The following is a 22,020-nucleotide window of genomic DNA, read 5'->3' on the forward strand; positions in this document are numbered from 1 at the left end:
GAGGGCATAATGTAGCAGAAAGAACACAAACTTTGGAATCAGGCATAACTGGGTTTGATTTTTAACTCTGCCACCTAGTGACCAGCAAGTTACCTAATCTCTGGACCTCAGCTGCCTCACTAGTAAAATGGGGATTATAATCCTAACTATATAGGGTCTTTGTGAGAATCAGCAGTGGTATTTGCAGTATGCTCCTCACATAGAATATTTCAATAATTGTTAGCATGTATCACCCCCATTTTTCCATGAAAAAACTTCCGTGAATAAACTAATTTCAGTTCAGTCCAGTCGCTCAGTCATGTTCAACTCATGCACGTTTCCCTGTCCACCATCTCCCGAAGCTTGCTCAGACTCATGTCCATTGAGTCGGTGATGCCATCCAACCATCTTGTCCTCCATCGTCCCCTTCTCCTTCTGCCTTCAGTCTTTCTCAGCATCAGGGTCTTTTCTAATCAGTTGGCTCTTCGCATCAGGTGGCCAAAGTATTAGAGCTTCAGAGACGGCCACAAATTTTGTACTATTCCTCTCAATGAGAGGCAGAGTTTAATTTGCCTCCCCTCAATCAGAGCTGGGCTCATCTCTTACTTGACTATAGAATGACTCTAGCAGAGTCATGTTCTAGGACTTATAAAACTAGGTTGTAAGAAATCTTGCAGTTTTCACCTGGGCCTCTTAAAAAAATTTCAATGCCATCTGCCATGTAAAGTGAAAGTGAAAGTTGCTCAGTCATCTCTGACTCTTTGCAACCTCATGGACTATACAGTCCATGGAATTCTCCAGGCCAGAATACTGGAGTGGGTAAACTTTTCCTTGTCCAGGGCATCTTCCCAACCCAGGTCTCCTGCATTGCAGGTGGATTCTTTACCAGCTGAGCCACAAGGGAAGCCCAAGAATACTGGAATAGGTAGCCTATCCCTTCTCCAGAGGATCTTCCCAACCCAGGAATTGAACTGGGATCTCCTACATTGCAAGCAGATTCTTTATCAACTGAGCTATCAGGAAAGCCATCTGCTATGCCAGTATCTGACTACTCTATGTTCTCCATGCTGTGAGGAGCCCAAGCCAGAAAAGCAGAGGAGGCAGTGGAGGAGAGGTGCCCCATCATTCTCCCACTGGACCACTCCTCCCAGCCCAGGTGAAGTGGAGAATGAGTGAAGAGGTCTTCAGATGACCCCAGCACCAACGACCATCTCTGATGATAACCACATGAAAGACTGTGTGAGAACCACCCAGCTAAGGCTATCAAATGCAGACTTCTAAGAGGAAATCCTGTATTACTGTTTTAGCCACTACACTTCCGGGTGGTGTGTTAAGCAGCAGTAGATAGCCAGAACATTCTGCTAGAGTATAATTTCTGGTCTTTCTGCACCTTACTAACTTATCAGTCAGTGATTGGTGGTTTGTCGATAGTTTAACCTCCATTCAGAGAAGGCAATGGCACCCCACTCAGTCTACAATCCTGTACTGGCCAAGGTTAAGGTATTCAAGGTTGCGGTTCACACACGGCCAGCCCTGTTTCCTTTAATAGCAACCTGTGAGCATTCTCCTCCTTCTCCTCTGTGAGGTGAGTGGATGTTCCTTGGTGGGGAGGGCTGCTTGCCTTGCTGCTCTTACCTGTGATTTGGCTGGTAAGTAAAGAGGAGTCTATTTGGTTGGCCAAAAATTTCATTTGGGTTTTTTCCATACCATATTATGGAAAAATCTGAACAAACTTTTTTGGCCAACCTAATAATTGAGTCTATTTTCTCCAGTCCAGATCTGATATTTTCATTGCCTTCTTTTTGACTCAACTGGTTCAGAACCAATAGTAGGGAGTATTGGGCCTGGCATTGCAGAGGGGCCCCAAGCTCTCTAACAGTACTGACACTCAGAAGAGTAAATGATTAGGTACTAAGCAGGTTCCCTACTTGCCCTGTACTCTTACTGATGTGGAATTCTTGCTCATGTTGCTAATAATGTATTTAATACCCTCAAACTTAGAAACAAGCTAAAGCACTTATAATCACTGTTGGCAAGTTGCTGGTTTTCTCTTGACACATTTGATGGTTTGCTTACATTACTTCTCTCAAAAATCAAGACGACTTTCAGCCAAAGCCAAGCTAATAACAAAACCCTGGAGAATGCCATCATATCCTGTATATGACTCAAACATGACTTCTAATTTCCTTGACCCCTGGGAAGCTGACAGTGTGTATCTGCTTTATTGAATTTTGGGGGCCTTTGAATTTTTTTTTATTATTATTTTGGTTACTGTTGTGTTGATTTCAGTTATCCTTGCAGCTCAAGACATAGATTGAGGACATCCTGTTAAGGTGACAAATACAGTGTTTCCCACCTCTTCCCCATGATTATTTTAACTCATTTATACCTCATCCCTCAAGTCATTCATTCAGCATGTCTTTATTGGGAGCCTCTGAATCAGGACCTGTTCTATGTCCTGGACATACAACTATAAATAAAGCACTTTCAGACCCTTGCCTCATAAGCAGTGCATTGAGCGATGGAGCAAAGGAGCAGGCAACTGGAATGTATTGTAGGTGATCCAAGGAAGAAATACATAGGGTTCTGAGGAAAGAAAGCAGAGGTTCCAAGGACATAATTTCCTGATAACTGTCTTCAATGAACATTCAAAGGCAAAATTTAAAAAAACTTTATGTCTTAGCTTATGGGTGAATTTTGCCATTGCATTTGGTATTCCTCCATTGCCTTATTAATAAGATCTTAAGCAAAAGAATTGCTGAAGATGGAAAATGAATCTCTAGTAACATGTGTTAATGTTGAATTGCCATATACGTTATCTTAGTTAAGCCCCACCACCTCCCTGTGAAGGGGCCTATCGTCTCTGTTTCACGGAGGAGGAGGCTGAGACTTCTACAGGTTAAATGACTTGCCTAATGTCACACAGCTGGTAAAAGGTAGAGACAAGGTATAAGGAGAGGTCTGTGTAAGTCCAGTTTCATCCTCTGACTGCCATGTTGCACAGTAGGAAAACATCGAGAGAAATCACACTCACCCTTAATATGTTTCTGTTAATTGCAGACATGTTCCTTTGACATTTGATCTGAATGTTTCTGAGAAATGAGGTTATATCTGTATATTAATTTGTAAATCAAGATTCTGTTCAGAAATCCTACTTGAAGTGGATTAAACCAAAAATCTAGGGGTGGGGATTATTGGCTAAACCACAGAAAGGAGAGGAATGAGTCTGACCACGGGAATGACTGCAGCCACAGATTTAAACCTCATCGGTGCCGTCTCTCTCTGTCCCTCACCCCCATGGGATGACATCGTGTTTTCTGATCAGCATTCTAGGCGGTGCATTCACATTCTAGCAGTTCCATGGCCAGAGGTTGAAAGGCTACTTCCCCAGAGCATGTTTGAAAAAGCTCCAGATAAGGACTCTTACTGGTTCAGTTTGGATTGTTCTGACCAAGAGGATGGAATACATAGATTGGTTCTGCTTGTAACTGACATGGATAGTCATTGATGAGCTAGATCAAGAAAAAAAGTCCATTTATAGAGTGCAAATCACTTTTACAAGGAGCTCTAGGACCGGTCACCAGGAACCAAGACAATAGCAAGGAAGAAAAATAAAATGCTATTTGGTTATCAGCCTCAGGGACAAAGCAAGTGAAATGGAAACAATTATATTAATCATGAGAGCACCATAAATACAAACATAACCACAAGGACATAGCCATTAAAGTAGACTTCAGACTTTAAATATTTAGAATGGCAGGGAAAAAAAGCACTGAAAATGACCTAAAATGTCCAACAATATGAAAGCCATTAGGTAAACTCTAGTTTATATTGTCTGTTGATATTATGCAAAAATATGTTTACACAGAATTTTGAATAATAGAGACAAACCTGTACACAAATGTTGAGAGAGGCATCTTTTATAAGAACCAAAGAATGGAAACAATTCAAATGCCCATCAACTGAAGAATGAGTAAACAAACTGAGTAAAATGACTAAAAAATGGAATGTGCGTGTGGCTAGGCAAAAACCCTGGAGTGGGATGCCACGTCCTCTTCCAGGGGATCCTCCCAACCCAGAGATGGAACCCACTTCTCCTGTCTCTTGCATTGGCAGGAGGGTTCTTTACCACTAGCACCACCTAGGAAGCCCATGCAACGAAATACTATTTGACAATAAAAAATAATGAAGTACTGATTCATGCTACAACATGAATGAACCTAGAAAACATTATGCTAAATGAAAGAAGTCAGTTACAAAGGACCACATATTGTACCATTCTATATATGTGAATCCATATATATGAAATACCAAGAACAGACAAATCTGCAGAAACAGAAAGTAGGTTCATGGTAGTCTAGGGCTGCTTCCCAGGCAGTGCAGGAGTAAAGAATCCACCTGCAATGCAGGAGACACAGGAGACGTGGGTTCAATCCCTGGGTCAGGAAGATCCCCTAGAATAAGAAATGGCAACCCACTCCCAATGTTCTTGCTTGGAGAATCCCTTGGACAGAGGAGCCTTGTGGGCTACAATCCATAGGATCTCAAAGAGTTGGACACATCTGAGAACACACACACGCGCGCGCGCACACACACACACACACATGCAGATTTGGGAAGAGGAGGCAAATGGTGAGTGATTGCTGCTGGATGTGGGGTTTCTTTTTGAGATGAAGAAAATGTCCTAAAATTAGATAGTGGTATAACCACAAGCAAAAGAATGAAATTTGTCCCTTATTTTCCACCACTCACAAAAATTAACTCAAAATGGATTAAAGAGTTAAGCATAAGACCTCAAAGTACAGAACTCCTAGAGGAAAACAGAGAAAATTCCTGGCAATTTCCTGACATGACACTGAAAGTGCAAATAACAAAGGCAAAAATAGATAAGCTGGACTATATCAAATGAAAAGTCTCTGCCCAATAAAAGAAATGATCAACAAAATAAAAATTCATAAGATTAACAAGTTCTGGGGACCTATGATTACAGCTAATAATACTGCATTATATTTTTCTTACCACAAAAAAGAAATAGTAGCTTTTTCATGGGGTAGAAGGGTTACTGTGGTGATAATTATTTTGCCATAATGTATCAAAGCATCAAGCTATACACCTTGTACGATATTGTTTATCAATTATATATCAATGAAGTGGAAAAGGAAAAAAGGAAGAATCCTTACTGGATCTTAAAGCTAAATATACATAAATAAAATCAGTGATGATGGTTACACATTCTATGACTTTGATAAAACACTTTAAAGCGTGAATTTTATTGTATACAAAATATGTCTCAGTAAGATTATCATTAAAATATAGTAAAACTCTTATTGGAGAAACAACGACAAAAAATAATGGGAAGAATGTTAATGGGCTAATAACACTGAGACAAAAGCAGGTGATATGGACCGAATGCTAGTGTCTCCCTTCCCATTTCTTGCTGAAGCCCTAGCTTTCAATGTAATGGCATTTGAGTGGAGCCTTTGAAAAGTGGTTAGGTTTATATTGGGTCCTGAGGGTGGAACCTTCATTATGGGATTGAAAACTGAAGTGAAAGTGAAGTCGCTCAGTCATGTCCAACTCTTCAGGAACCCATGGACTGTAGCCCACCAGGTTCCTCTGTCCGTGGAATTCTCCAGGCAAGAATACTGGAGTGGGTTGCCATTTCCTTCTCCAGGGGATCTTCCTGACCCAGGGATCAAACCCAGGTCTCCTGCATTGCAGGCAGACTCTTTATCCTCTGAGCCATCAGGGAAGCCATCATGGGATTAGTGTCTTTATAAAAGTGGTTTCCCAAGTGGCCCTAGTGGTAAAGAATCCATCTGCTAATGCAGGAGATGGGAGTTTGGTCTCTGGTTCAGGAAGATCCCCTGGAGGAGGGCATGGCAACCCATTCCAGTATTCTTGTCTGGAGAGTCCCACGGACAGAGGAGCCTCTCGGGCTAGGTTGCAAAGAGTCTGAAGCAACTTAGCACACATGCACACCTTTATAAGAAGAGGAAGAAGCTCCATCTCCCCTTCCAGGAGCAGGCACTGAGGAAAGGCCACGTAAGGACACAGTGACAAAATGGCTATCTGCAAGCCAGATAGTGACCCTTACTAGGCACCTTGATCTTGGATTTCTCAGCCTCCAGAACTGTGAAAAATAAATTTCTGTTGTTTATTCAGTTTCTTGTATTTTGTTATAGCATCCCAAGCAGACTAAAACAGCAGAATACAAAATTCAATACAACCGTAACTATATGAGACAAATGTACAGAACAGAAAATACATGGGAAAAAGATATGTTTGCTCCATTCTAAGTGATACTTTTTTCAAATTTTTCTATCTTTTCTAGGATGTTTTGTAAAAAAAAAAAAAAACTCATTTGAGCTCCAAGTGCTCACAGGCCAACGTTTATTGAGCATTTACTCCATGCCAGGATCCACGATTTTAGTCCGTCTTTATAACAATCTTATGAGGCAGGAACTATAAATTCCTCCACAGTTGACCCTCTCTATCTATGTGTTTCACATCTGCAGATTCAACCAACCCCAAACAAAAAATAAGTGAAAAAATTTTCAGAAATTTCTAAAATGAAAAACTTGAATTTGCTGCACTCACAACTATTTACATAACATTTACATTGTATTTGCAATTATTTACATTCTTTGTATTAGGCATTATAAGTCATCTAGAGATAATTTAAACCATACTGGAGGACATACATAAATTCTGGGCTTCCCGGGTGGCTCAGACTGTAAAGAATCTGCCTGCAGGGTGGGAGACCCAGGTTCGATTCCTGTGTTGGGAAGATCCCCTGGAGGAGAGCAAGGCAACCCACTCTAGTATTCTTGCCTGGAGAATCCCATGGACAGAGGAGCCTAGCGGGTTGCATTCCACAGTGTCACAAAGAGTCAGACAAGACTGAATCGACTTAACACATACAGCAGAATGCTATCTTTCCTTTTCCCTCATGTAAAAGGAATTTTAAGGTGTTGCAATAAATGGATTGTTCAACTTATTCAAGAAGCATCTTGCATCAGGTTGCCTTTTACTGAGGGCTTCTTCCTCAACCTGCTCCAGCTCATCTTCACATCTTAGCAGCTAGCACCTGCATCCCTTGCATTGCTCAAGCAGAAAACTTAGGAGTTATTCTTGTTGCCTCCCTCTTCCTCACACCCACAGCCCATCTGTCACCAAATCCTGTTGATTATACTTCCAAAATATATCTCAGTTTCATCTGCTTCTCTCTGTTGCCACTGCTCGTGTCCAAAACAACTATTAGATCTCATCTGGATCCCTGATCTCCCCTACTTTCACAATACTCTCCCCAAAATACACACACACAATCCATTAACCACCCATTACCCAAAGTGGTCTTTTAGAAAAATATGCAAGATCATATCACTTTCCTGCTTAAAACCCATAAATGGTTTTTCTATTGTCCTCAGAATATTATTAAAAATCTTCCCTGATGCTGCCATGGCCCTCCTATGATCTGGCCTCTAGCCACCTCTTGGCTCCATCTCACTCCATTCTCCGTGTTATTCATCACATTTCAACCTCAACAGACAGCTTTCAATGTCTGACTATTCTAGGGCTTCCATCAGCTACTAGCCTAGAATGTTCTCCCTGCACTGCCCACCCTCTTTCCTGATCCTAGTTTGACCAGTTCCTATTCATCCTTCAAGTGCCAGCTCAAATGTCACGTTTTCAGGGAAGTCTTCCATGATTTCCTAATCTATATCAGCTCTCTCTGGAGGCCAAGGATGTTTTTTTGCAAAAAAAAAAAAAAATCTAACTCTAATTGATTTAGTTAAATTTTCTCAGATAAAAATTTTAAATGAATCTGTTGACCTCTAGAACATAGAAGTCTAGCATTGGTCTTGTTTCAGGCACAGTGGATCCAGCACTCAAATATCAGAACTGGGTTCAATTCCATCTCTTCATTCAATCTTATATTCAACAAATATTTATTGCCTATTAAGTACCAGGCACTGTACTAGATGCTGGAATGTGTCAATTATAAAAATCCTTGTGTTCATGGAGCTGTCTTTGTAGCAAAGCAAGATACACAAGAACAATAAAGATACTAAATAAGTAAAGTTTACCAAATATTAGAAAATGTAGCTAATATGAAAAATATACATAAGGCAAAGTAATAGTACAGAGGAAGGAAATGGGACTTGCAATTTTAAATAGGGTAGTCATGGTAAATCCCTGGGTTTCCCAGGTGGGGCCAGTGGTGAATAAACCTGCCTGCCAATGCAGGAGATGTAAAAAACATGGGTTCAGTCCCTGGGTAGGAAAGATCCCCTGGAGGAGGGCATGGAAATCCACTCCAGTATTCTTGCCTGGAGAATCCCATGGACAGAAGAGCCTGACAGGCTAGGGTCCATAGGGTCACAAAGAGTCAGACAAGACTGAGGCGGCTTAGCATGCATGCACAGTAAACCCTTATGAGAAAGTGACTTTTGAGCATAGTTTTAAAGGAAGTGAGGAAAGAAGCCACATAAATATCTGAGTTAGAGGAACCTCCAGGCTGAAGGAATGGCCAGTAAAAAAGCACCCTACAACAGTGTGTCTGCCAGCTAGAGGACCAGCAAGGGAGCAAGTGAGGCTGGAGTGGGTGAGGGAAGAGGGGGAAGGTCACAGCTAACAGGAATCTTATCCTGGAGAGTTTCACCAGCCGCTGGAGAGTTTTGAGTAAAGAAGCTAAAAATCTTCTAAAAGAATCATTCTGTGTTGAGTGTAGATTTCAAGGGGGAGGGCAAGAATAGAAGCAGGGAAGCTGGTTAGATGCTGTTGCAGTCATTCAAAGGAGAATGATGGTGGCTTGGTCCATGGTACAAGTAGGGAAAATGATGAGAAGAGGCTGAATTCTGGACACATCCAACAGATCCGATATGAGGTGGGACAGAGGCCCAGGATAAAGACTTCATTTCCCAGCCTCCCTTGAAATTAAGCAAAGTCATTTTTTTTTTTTTTTTTTTAGGCAAAGTCATTTAATTCTAAATTTTGGCTCATGGAACATAAGCAGAAGGAGGTGGGCAACTTATCGAAGGGAAGAGGTGTGCTCTACAATTTGCCCCTTCCCTCTGCCTTGCTGGCTGACATTCGACTATAAGCTGGTAGCTTTCTTGGGTGCTACCATGTTGGATTACCCCAAGAAGGGAAATATCTTAGGAAGCCACTGAGTGACCCGAGGAGGAGGAGTGGCCACATCAGCAAGGTCTGCCAGTGCATGGCTTGTTACATGAGAAAGAAAGATACTTCTGCAGTATTTAAGCCTTTTTATTTATGTCTCTGCAGGAGATGTCAAATGTCTATCACACCTAACAAAATGGCCATATGCTCTTTATCCCACAGGTTCCAATGTGATTTTATCCTGCAATCAGTCTAGGTCAACCCAAGGAGATATGTTAATGGCAGAAATTATGTCTTTTAAAAGTATCTAAAATGAAGTTCCAAGTATTCATATCTGACTTTTCATCATGAACTATTCAGTTCATAAAATACTTAGCATTATTTTATTTAATTCTTGAGATAGCACTGAGTTGAGTATCATTCTCTAGTGTGATCACCAGGGGGTATGGATTGTATTTTAATCATCTTTGTATCCACATCCCCTGTATCTTCAGTTCAGGGCCTGGCATCCAAAGATATTTAGTAGATATCTGATTAAGTTAATTTATAAATGCTTGAATACACGAGAAATACAGTTCCTGTAATTTCAAGATACTTTAAAAAAGATTCAAAGCTGTTAAGTGATTTGCTCCAGCTCACACAGTTCATAACAAGTGAAGACAGAGAGCTATACCCTCTGAGTTGACACTTGGCTTCAGATTTTACTCAAAGAGGGAAAGCAGGAGAAAGATGGTGAAAAGAGGAAAGAAAGTGGAGAGAAAATAAAGAAAGAGGGAAGATAAAGGGTACTAAGCAGAGACCCTCTCCTTTACTGGGATATATTGTTTGAAGGGTAGAAGACAAATGTTCAAAGGAATTTCTTCATTTCCAGGTCCTCGGATGGAGCATTGCAATACAGTAAAATCACATTAAAAGCCCAGCCTCTCTCTGAGGCCAGCGTACAGAGCAGGCCTTTGAGCTCCCAGCCGTCTGAACTCCAGAGCATCTGCCAGTCACTTTCCCTCTGGCGCATTCCTGACCCAGATACTCTCTCTGGGCAACAGCTTCTTCTGTAAGTAAAGATCATTTAAGAAAACCAGACTAGCAAAGCATTAGCTGCTTGTGTTTGCCAAGAACAGAAACGAGTGCGTTTTCTCCCTTAAATCATTCTTGTGTAATTTTAAGCCTTCTTGCTTGCGCAATCTGAAGGGGAATCATCAGACCCCAGATTTTGTGTTTAAATCATTCGATAGCTTTAGAAACAGCTTTAGAGTCTGTCTGTCCTACTCATTTAGCCAGGAGGACGTGGACAGGGCCATATGATCTCAGATATAGTACAGATTGTGATAGTCATCTTAAGCTGCAGCTGATAGCAAAGGGCCGTGATGACCAGGAATCACACAGATCTCCTCCTCGGGCAGGCACCAAAGCCCTGGTCCCTGGTCACATTCTCAACTGCACCTCACAAGCAAGCTAGTATCCATGTGAAGGAGCAACTGTTTTGAACACAGACCTACAGCAGATGTTATGGTCAAAACCAGACACCGTGTGTTTACAGCACAGCCATCGCCAAGAACAACCGTTGCCTGAGGCAGCATAACATTTGTTAAGTGTCATACCCTGGACTAAGCCTTTCCTCTTCCATTATCTTTATTTCATTTTGTTGCGTATCATTTCATCCTTCCAATAGCCCTCCAAGGTAGGGATCCTTACCCACCATTACAGATGATGAAACAGACACCCAGAGAGGACAAGGACTTTTCAAATGCACTACACCAATAAATGCAAAGCCAGAATTCCCGCCTGTTCACTTTTCACTCCCTCATTCACTGTTCTTTCTGGCAAACATCACCTTTTCCATTCAGAGAATCCACCTAAGCTCTGAAGTTAGGACAAGCCATGAGCAGACAAAATAAAAATAAAGATGAAATCCCTGCAGCAGGAGTTTGAGGGCGGGTGTGTGTCTGTTTGTACTCTCCTGGGAAGCGCTTCAGTCTTCCCAGGGCATGCGCAGTCTACTCCCTGGGCCAGGAGGGAAGGTGCAGACCACAAGGGCAAGGGGGAAAAGGAGCCCCTGCTCTGGGACTAATGAGGTGTAACCATTGCACCCCAGGCATCAGAGCCTTCCAACATCTCCAGCTCCTTTTATGCCAGGTCCAAATTAAGGCCGAAAAATCCTAGTGGTCATAGTCTATTTTCAAAGGCTTAGTCAGATCAGTCAGAAGAATGCTCCAGAATCTTCACTAATGTGGTGAGGTCTGTTTCCAAGACATGGGGCTTAGATGCCAAGAATCTTACTAAATATCATCTGGGCTGCTTAACAGAGGAAAATCACAGCAAGTCCAAGGTGTCTGTGACTGTGATGGAAATGAGCTTCGGTGAGCATGAAATTAAATCAAATAAAAGCGTGGAAAACCCTTCCTGCCTCAAATGAAAACCACAGAAATTGTATATGAATAACTCCTTGATGTCCAGTTTTTTCCTAAGTAAATCCTTTCAAAGGGTTAGAATAGTTAAGGACAGCATGTGGCCTTCTGAACCCATCCTCCCATATAAACAATTAACACAATATCTGTACTTCCAAATTAATTTTTACTATCACCTGGGTTGGGAGGATCCCCTGGAGAAGGAAATGACAAACCACTCCAGTATTCTTGCCTCGAAAATCCCATGGATGGAGAAGCCTGGTAGGCTACAGTCCATGGTGTTGCAAAGAGTCAGACATGACTGAACAGCTTAAAAAAAATTATGTATAAACTGATTTTTTAAAAGAGGGCCTTGGTTTTCTTACAAACATGATAGAATATGATCTGTGACATGGAGACATACACAAAACACACTGTGGAAAATCTTCAAACACTTTGACTTCTCAACTCAGTATAAATAAAAAGATGGTAGCATAATATTTTTGTTGATACTGACCAGTAGCAGGTCTATTTTATTACCTTATGCAGAGTTCTGAGATGGATAATGAAATTCTCATCCTAAGAAATGCCCTGGTCTGAGGCAGGACATTAAAAGCTATGTCAACCAGGGTAAATATAGATAGAGATCTGCTCAGATTAATTCAGAAAACATTTGTTGAACATATATCAACTATACACACACGAGGAATTGTACCAGTGAGACAAAATGTCAAAGTGGAACAAGTCGAATTCCCACCTCCCCCAGAGCTCAGTCAGGCAAAGGAAATGAAGTGGCAGGCATCTAATTCAAGTTGCCCATTTCCTCAAATCTCTGAAATCAGGTTGCATCTTACAATTGACAACATGTAATTTGGAGAAGGAAATGGCAGCCCACTCCAGTACTGTTGCCTGGAAAATCCCATGGACGGAGGAGTCTGGTAGGCTACAGTCCATGGGGTCGCAGAGTAGTCGGACAGGACTGAGTGACTCCACTCCACTCCACAATGTAATTGGCAATGCTTTTTCATTCTTAATGGCACATAAAATAAAGAAATAACTCACTATCTGTTATAATGAAGTTAAGATTTGATGAAATGTGGTCATTATTGTATAAATCAGAACATAACACTAAAATAAAGAGGTCCAAAATTCCTTTTCAAATGTAAATGTACCACCCTTCCCTGAAGAGTATTTATAGTTGAGGAATTTAAATCCTAATGGGTACATAAAAATAAGTAAGGTAGGAATAATTACACAAAAGCACTTGTAAATCACTTTGTTAATAATAATAAAACAATGAAAATTCACTGCTATTTACCAATTAATAATAATGCATATACACAATTCATTTCCATTTACTTTACCTTCCTGATATTTTTCAGGATCCCCTCTTTTGGTCACAGTAAGATGGTTGTAAATTGTTTTACACACCTGTAGATAATATTCACACTAAGAACAGTTTTATTTTCCAGAATTTGGTCTTCCATCCACATATTCAATTTTGTCTTCAACTTTCAGTATGGTTTCCCAGAGATGAAGAGCAGTGTAGGTGTTTATGATAAAAAATGAACAACAAATAAAACTTTTCTGGGAGGGACATGCTTTCAGTATTCTCAGCTGAGTATATCTGATAAGTATATCTCAATCAACAAACCTTCCCACTGGTAATTTCCTCTCCCTCATGTCCTGCATACACCCAGGGCTTCAGCCGCAGCTGCTGCTGCTGCTGCTGCTAAATCGCTTCAGTCGTGTCCGACTCTGTGCGACCCCATAGACGGCAGCCCACCAGGCTCCCCAGTCCCTGGGATTCTCCAGGCAAGAACACTGGAGTGGGTTGCCATTTCCTCCTCCAATGCATGAAAGTGAAAAGTGAAGGTGAAGTTGCTCAGTCGTATCCAACTCATAGCGATCCTTATGGACTGCAGCCTACCAGGCTCATCCGTCCATGGGATTTTCCAGGCAAGAGTACTGGAGTGGGGTGCCATTGCCTTCTCCGTCAGCCACAGTAGGTTATTGCAAATCCTCAGATGTGCCTTGCCCTGTTTGTGCCTTCTTGTCTTTGCTCCTGCTTTTTCCTTTTGCCTGCAACACACTCTCCCTGTCTCTATACTTGGAAAACTCATGCTTGACTTTCAAAACCCAGGTCTAACAGTGCTGTCTTAGCTTGGACTTCTCCAGGAAAAAAAGACATGAGACCAGAACTTGAAGAGGGTAATTTAACCAAGCACCAAAGGTTATAAATGAGGACTGGAAAGAGTTTAACGATGAAGAAGTCAAAGATAGTACAAAAGTTTGTTATTGCTTTGTTCCTTTCTGTGGGCAAGTAGGGCTCCATCCTGCAGGGATCATTTGAGAATCTGCACAGGATGCACTTCAGAATTATTACCTGTGGGATGGAACAGAGGGGCATCAAATCCTGCTCCCCAGTGGTTATTATTGCCTTATAGGATGTTAACATCCTTGCTTTCTCAGACTGTGCATGCATCAGACAATCCTGGTACAGAAAATGAGATACTAAATAATCTGTAGTGCTATCACATTATACCTGAATGATGCTCGTTGCCTTGGCAACAGCTGGAGAAAAAGGTGGGCAAAGAGAATGAGTCCATGAAGAAGAGGTCTTGCTTTTCCAACATGTACAGAATTTGTCTTTCCCCATCAGACCTCCATAGTACCAGGCACAGGCCTCTGCCTCGTGGCATTTGTTCTGTTATTTTCTAATGAACAGTTTCTATATTGGGTATGAACTTCTTATCAGTGCTGGCAAGATGAATACAGCACAGTAACCAGCACAAACCATATAGACTTAGCCCTCTGCCCCTGATAGAGTCAAAGCACACATGTTATTTTGTTTTACTTACTTTTTTTCTCTTGGGTATTTTATCTTCTAGTTTTATTGAGATATAATTGACATACAACACTGTTAAAGATGTATAACTTCATCATTTGACTCATATACGTAGTTGCTCAGTCTTGTCTCTCTTTGCGTACCTATGGACTGTAGCCAGCCAGGCTCCTCTGTCCATGTGATCTTTCAGGCAAGAATATTGGACAGGGTTGTCATTTCCTACTCAAGATTTGACTCACATACATCATAAAATTACCAGAGTAAGTTTAGAGAACAACCATCATCTCATATACATACAAAATTAGAAAAAGACACGAAAAATGTTTCCTTGTGATGAGAACTCACAGCATTTACTCTCTTAATTTTCATATATTAACATAACATTAACACAGCAGTGTTACTTATATGTGTCATGCTGTCCATTACATCCCTAGTACTATTCATCTTATAACTGCAAGTTTATACCTTTTCACTACCTTTATTCAAATCCCCCTCTCCCTCAGCACCTCCCTGCCTCTGGTAACCATGAATCTGATCTCTTCTATGAGTTTAAAACACACAGTTTCTTTTATTTTTTAATTAGTTAACTTATTTTAATTGGAGGATAATTACTTTACAATATCGTGGTGGTTTTTGCCATACGTCAACATGAATCGGCCACAAGTATACGTGTGTCCCCCCCATCCTGAACCCCTCTCCCACCTCCCTCCCCACCCCATTCCTCTGGGTTGTCTGCTTCATGCATCGAACTTGCACCGTTCATCTATTTTACACATGGTAATGTACACGTTTCAATGCTATTCTCTTAAATCATAGCACCCTTACCTTCTCCCACTGAGTCCAAAAGTCTGTTCTTTACATCTGTATCTGCTGCCTTGCATGTAGGATCATCAGTATCATCTTTCTAAATTCCACATATATGCATTAATATACAGTATTTGTCTTTTTCTTTCTGACTTACTTCACCCTGTATAATAAATAAGCTTCAGTTTCACCCACCTCATTAGAACTGACCCACATGCATTCCTTTTTATAGCTGAGTAATACTCCATTATATACATATACCACAACGCCCTTATCCATTCTTCTGCCAGTGAACATTTAGGTTGCTTCCATGACCTAGCTATTGAAAATAGTGCTGCAATGAAATTTGGGATATATGTGTCTCTTTCAGTTCTGGTTTCCTCAGGGAATATGCCCAACAGTGGGATTACTGGGTTGTGAGGTAATTTTATTCCGAGCTTTTTAAGAATCTCCACACTGTTCTCCATAGTGCCTGTACCAATTTGCATTTCCACCAACAATGTAAGAGGGTTCCCTTTTCTGTACACCCTCTCCAGCAGTTATTGTTTGTCGACTTTTTATGGTGGCCATTCTGAACAGTGTGAGTTGATATCTCATTGTGGTTTTGATTTGCATTTCTCCAATAATGAGTGATGTAAAACACACATTTGAAATTAATGGGAAATTTTATTGTGGTTAGCCTCTCAAGCAGTTGACATAAGTGCTCAAAAAAGACGTTATGATGTAGTGGGAAAAAAAGTCAGGTGGGCTGAAAACAAAGTCAGCAGAGACAAAAATGTGATGACACATGATCCTGGGAAAAAGGAATCATTTTGACAGAAGTATCAGTTACATTTCATGGGATTTTTTTTCTGAAGAAATATGACATGTGTCATATGATTCTTAAGAAACAAAATGTATTTTCAACCACTCAGTAAATAATCTTAAATAAATTTTGGTGAATTCATACTGCTGAAATCTAGCTTTAATCTCATTAGCACCCTGCAGTGACTCCCAGATTCACTAAGCATAAGAACTAATGTTCTCCAGTCCAGTTTCGCTGCATGATACAGGATGCTCGGAGCTGGTGCACTGGGATGACCCAGAGGGAGGGTATGGGGAGGGAGGTGGGAGGGGGGTTCAGGATGGGGAACAAGTTCACACATGGCGGAGTCATGTTGATGTATGGCAAAACCAATACAATATTATAAAGTAATTAGCCTCCAATTAAAATACATAAATTTATATTAAAAATAAATTTAAAAAAAGAACTAATGCTCTTATAATGACACCTAAAACTCTACAAAATGTGGTCGTATTTCTAGTCTGGCTTCTTCTCCAAATACTCTCCTGTTTGCTCAGTTTCCTCCATGCTGGACTCTATGAGGCACACTCCCACCTGGAGTCTTTGCACTGGTTCTTTCTCTCACCTGAAGCCTTTCTCCTGACATCAGGGGGGCACCTCCCTCAGCTTTGCAAGACTCTGCTCAAATGCCACCTTTCTAATAAAGCCTACCCGCAGCCCCCTCTAATCCTGCCGCACTCCGCCACTCTGAAGTTTTGAGCCTTTTATCCTGCTCTCCATTTTTCCTTCTTTCTTAGCATTCAATCACTTCTAACAAATATACAATTAAGTAGTTTGTTTTTTGTTTATTTTCTTTCCCCCTCTGCTAGGATGTGAGTTCCCCCAAGATAGGGAACTTTGTCTTTGTTACTCATTGTCATATCCCAAGCAGTCTAAACAGTGCCAGACTTATAATAGGTGCTCAATAAACACTTTATTGGATTAAACTGAATATCTTGAAGCTCTGGAGATAATATGCTTCCTCATGCAGAAAACATGTCATTGATGAAATTCTCCAAACTTTGACTGTACACTCACTAAGTGCTAGGCGTGGATAACCTAGACATGATCCCCATCCTAAAAAAGGTCCCAGGCTACTGTGGACACAGGTACAGTCACAGACAATTACAGGCCAGAGAGATGGCACCCTGACACAAGTATGCGCATTGGCTGTAGGGTTGCAGAGAAGGGGATGTCTGTATATGAGTGGTCAGGAAGATGTTAAGTGAGGAGACAACACTAAAGCTGACTTTTCACATAGAAATGGACCTACCATGATGATTAAGGGAAGGACATTGGACTGGACTTTGTGCACATGAAATCTATCGCATGTGAGTTATAGAAATGAGAGTCAGGTGGATATTGATCTTCAACAGTCCTTTAGGATCAACTCATGGTAAATTATTTTCCTCAGTTTATCTTCTGCCTCCCCTCATTTCCCCCTAAAAGTATAGACTATAAATAAATAGTCAGACTGTAGAACTTCGTGTATCTCTCCCTCAGTAATGAAAAGGGACTTTGGGAATCTGTTTAGGTTTATAATTTTCCCCTTCTCTATTGGGTTTTGTACTTTTGGTCAGGATCATAATTCAATTGCTATATGTATTTCTCATTTAAAATATCCATTGATTATATGTTTACAAAGCTTTTTGTTTCCAATTAAAACAAAACTCTGTCCTTATTCTTTCCACTTGATTCACCCATCTATTCAACAATTTTTAAGTGCCTGCTATGTACAGGCATTGTGCTAGATGTCAGGGAGGAGACCAGAAGCATTTTCCCTTCCCTTAAGAAGACTTTAATAGCAGGATAGGCAAATGTGAAGAAAAGAGAAAGAACACCGAAGCCTCACATGTTGTGTGAGAGAAGGATTTAGGGCAATGATCACAGACTGCAGGTCAGATGTAGCCCACCCAAGTGTTTGTTTGGTTCAACAGTGTTGTGTTTTTTTTTTTCTTTCTTAAAACAAAACAAAACCTGAATTGCTTTTCACAAATTAATCTTGATTTCTGGCTGGTCTTAAAAGAAAAATCAGATCTGGCAATTCCAAGCCAGAGCTTCAAAAGGCAACAGAAGGCCAGAGTTCAGGCAGGGCCAGCTCCTTCAGAGGGAGTGGTGAAATGAAGGAGGGAGGGAGAGAAGCAGATTGCCCTTGAGAATGTGGTTGGGCTGGGAATGGGGGAAGAGATGCAGATTTTTAAAAATGGAGGTCATGTTTTGTCTGTGGTCCAGTGAACTATGTATAAACCTATATGAACTCTAACACTGCCATGACAATGTTTAACAAATGTCTGTGAGATGACTAAGAACATAATCAAAGAATTTTATCCTATAAGAGATTATTTCATAGGTCATTTTACAAATGAAGAAGCAGGAGTCTGGAGAGGCTGAGTCATTTACCTGTAGTGGTTCCCAGATTGTATCAAAGGCTGGAGGAAACAGAGGGGAAGTGCAGCATGGAACGGATGGAGGGCATCTGCTGTTTTACCTATCCAGCATCCACTTCTCCTCTCTCTGGATATGGGACCCTTATTTTGCTTGGGGAGCCACCATTTCTCCTATTCCATGTGATGCTGGTGGAACTGAGTCTACCTGGCTTCTGGAATGGCATGTGACTCAAGCCTGGCCAGCCACACTGGAGTTGCTGAGAAAAAGGTGCAGTTTTTCCACAGGGGACTGTTGAGAAGAAAAGATGCAGTTCTGAATGATGCTATGAGTACCCAACCTGTGATAGCTTCTTTGGTGGCTGAGATGATAAAGAATCTGCCTGCAATGCAGGAGACCTGGGTTCGATCCCTGAGTCAGAAAGATCCCCTGGAGGAGGAAAAGGCAACCCCCTCCAGTATCCTTGCCTGGAGAATCTCATGGATGGAGGAGCCTGATGGACTTCAGTCCATGGGGTCGCAAAGCGTTTGTCACGACTGAGTAACTAACATTTTGAGATAGCATGATACAATGAAAAGATGATAAGCTATATTTCCTGGATAAATTGATTCACTATTCTAAACCTTAGTTACCACATCTGTAAATGGGAATAACCATTTCCTTACCTCAAAGGGCTGCGAAGAAAGAATGCATGTAAAATGTCTGGCACACAGTAGGAGCTCATTAGTGTTGGCATCTTTTCTTTTCCTTCCGAATAATGTCAGATGGATGTAACACTACTGTAATTAAAGTGGAAGAAGTGCATTGGCAGACTTTCCTTACAACATATTGGGAACAGCTTTTTCAGTAGCTACCTTATGTGATTTCAGGGAATTGGGGAGGGAAAATAAAATAAAATGCAGCCTGCTTTCCTGGAATAATTCAAGTCATATCTAATGCTTGCCAAGTGTAGCCTATAATTCTATGTCTGCATTCATCTATTATCTCACCTCTATTTAGATAAAGTGGTTTTCCTTCCCACTAACTGCCCATTTTATTTTTTAAATGGGAGCTCTTTTGAATCCATGGCAATCATTTAGCTGACAGTTTGGATCATAATGTAATAATAACATTAGTGAGCAGTTGTATGACACTTCCCGCTTTTAAAGCACTTTACAAATCTGAGCTAATTAGCATGGATATTAACATGCCAGCTTTTTTTGTGGATTAATATTGCCATTATACTCTGCTTTTTCAATAAAAAATGCAGTGATCTTTTTTCACCAGAAATGAGGGAAAAGGAAATGAATAAGCTGTCTCTCCAATGGACTCAAACACAATGTAGCAGAGATATGAGGCAGACACTTCATTGACTGAAAGTTCAGGAGGATTTACAGGTATGGTACCTCTTGCTAATTCTATTTTAGGATCAACAAAGGGAATAGAGTGTATTAATGGGCAACATAAAATTTGTAAACCCAAGACAGGTTTCCGGCCTTCAGAATACACTTTCTACTCATTTCTAGGCCTAAATACCTAAAAGAAGAACCTGATTGTGATTTATTCTTAAACCAAATGAGGAAAATATCAATTCACATAATATTGAAAAATACCCTATTCTTTCTGTTGTAATAAATGGGAATGTAACAAAGTAAGTGTAGAATGAGAAAGACTTGGCTTGGAATCCCAGCTCTGGTACTCAGCTATGTAACTGTATAGGAATCTTGGTTTCCTCACCTCTAAAATGAAAGTGATCATACTTATTTTGCAGGATTCCTATGAGGTCTAAAAAAGATCCTGCCTTACACACTCTTAGGGGTATAATAGGTTGTCATGTTAGCTTTGGTTCACTCTCTGTCTGTAACTCATCTTCCTCCCTTGCCCCATTTAAAATTACTTTGACATTCATTCAGTTTATAGGAAAGCAGAGAGTCATGATAAATTAAAATGTTCTTTCCTATATTCATGTTACATATTTTTAAACAAGTAATTAAATTTTAAAGGGACCAGGAATAAATATGAGTTCATTTTAATAGGAAAAATCTAAACATGATTATTTGAAAGCTTGTCTTTTAACATACTATGAAAATGTAGAGATATCTCAGTTAAATTTGGTCATTTCATCCTATGCTCTTTTCTCTCTCTTTCTCCCTCTCTCTTTTTTTTTTTTGGCCATGCTGTGAAGCCTCTAGGATGTTAATTCCCTGACCAGGGATCAAACCTAGACCCTCTGCAGTGGAAGAGCAGAGTCCTAACCACTGGACCACCAGGGTATTCCCCCAGAGTATGTTCTTTGTATGAAATTAGTAAAAAGTGATGCAAAGAGGTGTGACAGTGGGAAGGTTGCTTGGGACAGTTTTACCTGTCAAGGCTTCCTTGAGCCAACTTCAATGTCTGACTTATCTTCTCAATGTGCAGAGTGGTCAGACCCGAGAAGCTGACTCACACTACTAGGAAAGGCTTGCAAGATTGATGTGGCTACCAGTCTGGTAATTGTTCCTTCCATTGAGCAATTTATAGACTGCTGCTGCTGCTGCTGCTAAGTCACTTCAGTCGTGTCCAACTCTGTGAGACCCCATAGATGGCAGCCCACCAGGCTCCCTCGTCCCTGGGATTCTCCAGGCAAGAACGCTGGAGTGGGTTGCCATTGCCTTCTCCAATGCATCAAAGTGAAAAGTTAAAGTGAAGCCGCTCAGTCATGTCCAACCCTCAGCGACCCCATGGACTGCAGCCTTCCAGGCTCCGTCCATGGGGTTTTCCAGGCAAAAGTACTGGAGTGGGGTGCCATTGCCTTCTCCTGCACGTCTATAAATCTCACATCAGCATAATCAATCCAATTTCTTGTTTCTGTGTGAAGATCATTCACAAAATCTGATGGTTGCTATCTGAGAGGAGAGTTAAGTATGTTTTCAATGTAATGGTTTTGTACTATTAGTCATGACCTTGTGTGACCATTTACTCAACAGAAAATAAATGCCTGTACACCTTTTCTTATTTTAGGGTTTATGCTATACAACCTTAATATGCAACAATGATGAAATATTCAAGTGATATTATATCACTTTATATAATAACTTCACAATAATATACAGACAGATTTCATTCTATTGCACGTTGCAGGCATTTTGTATTTTTTACAAATTGAGGGTTTGTGTCAAGGCTGTGTCAAGCAAATCTATCTGTACCATTTTTCCAATAACATTTGCTCACTTCATTTCTCTCTGTCACATTTTGATAATTCTCACAATATTTCAAACTTTTCAGTATTATTATATATTTATTATAGTGATCTGTGATCAGTGATTTTTGATGTTACTATTGTAATAGGGTTTTTTTTTGTATTTTTAAAATTATGTATTTTTAGACATAAAGCTATTGCACACTTAATAGGCTACCATATGGTATAAACATAACTTATGTGCACTGGAAAACCAAAATATTTGTGTACTTGCTTCATGTAATATTCTCTTTATTGTGGTGGTCTGGTATAGAACATACAGTATCTTTGAGGTATGCCTGCATTTGTATCCCTCCCTTTTGAGACTTTATATTATTGTTCTCATATATTTCACTCATATATATGCTATTAATCTTGCATAACATTGTAATTACTTTTGTTTAAACAGTCAATTCTCTTTTAAAGAGATATAAATACTGATAGGAAGAGACTGAAGGGACAAAAGGGGCAATTA

General features: G+C 40.5%; 1 non-coding gene across 1 annotated transcript; it reads right to left on the reverse strand.

Moving 5' to 3' along the window:
* Positions 1–20,528: 20,528 nt before the first annotated feature.
* On the reverse strand, positions 20,529–20,601 carry TRNAG-UCC (transfer RNA glycine (anticodon UCC)). Its single transcript has one exon. It is a non-coding gene; the product is annotated as a tRNA-Gly (tRNA).
* Between the last annotated feature and the right edge of the window lie 1,419 nt (positions 20,602–22,020).

Source organism: Bos taurus, chromosome 3 (assembly GCF_002263795.3).
Source record: "Bos taurus isolate L1 Dominette 01449 registration number 42190680 breed Hereford chromosome 3, ARS-UCD2.0, whole genome shotgun sequence".
NCBI lineage: Eukaryota > Metazoa > Chordata > Mammalia > Artiodactyla > Bovidae > Bos > Bos taurus.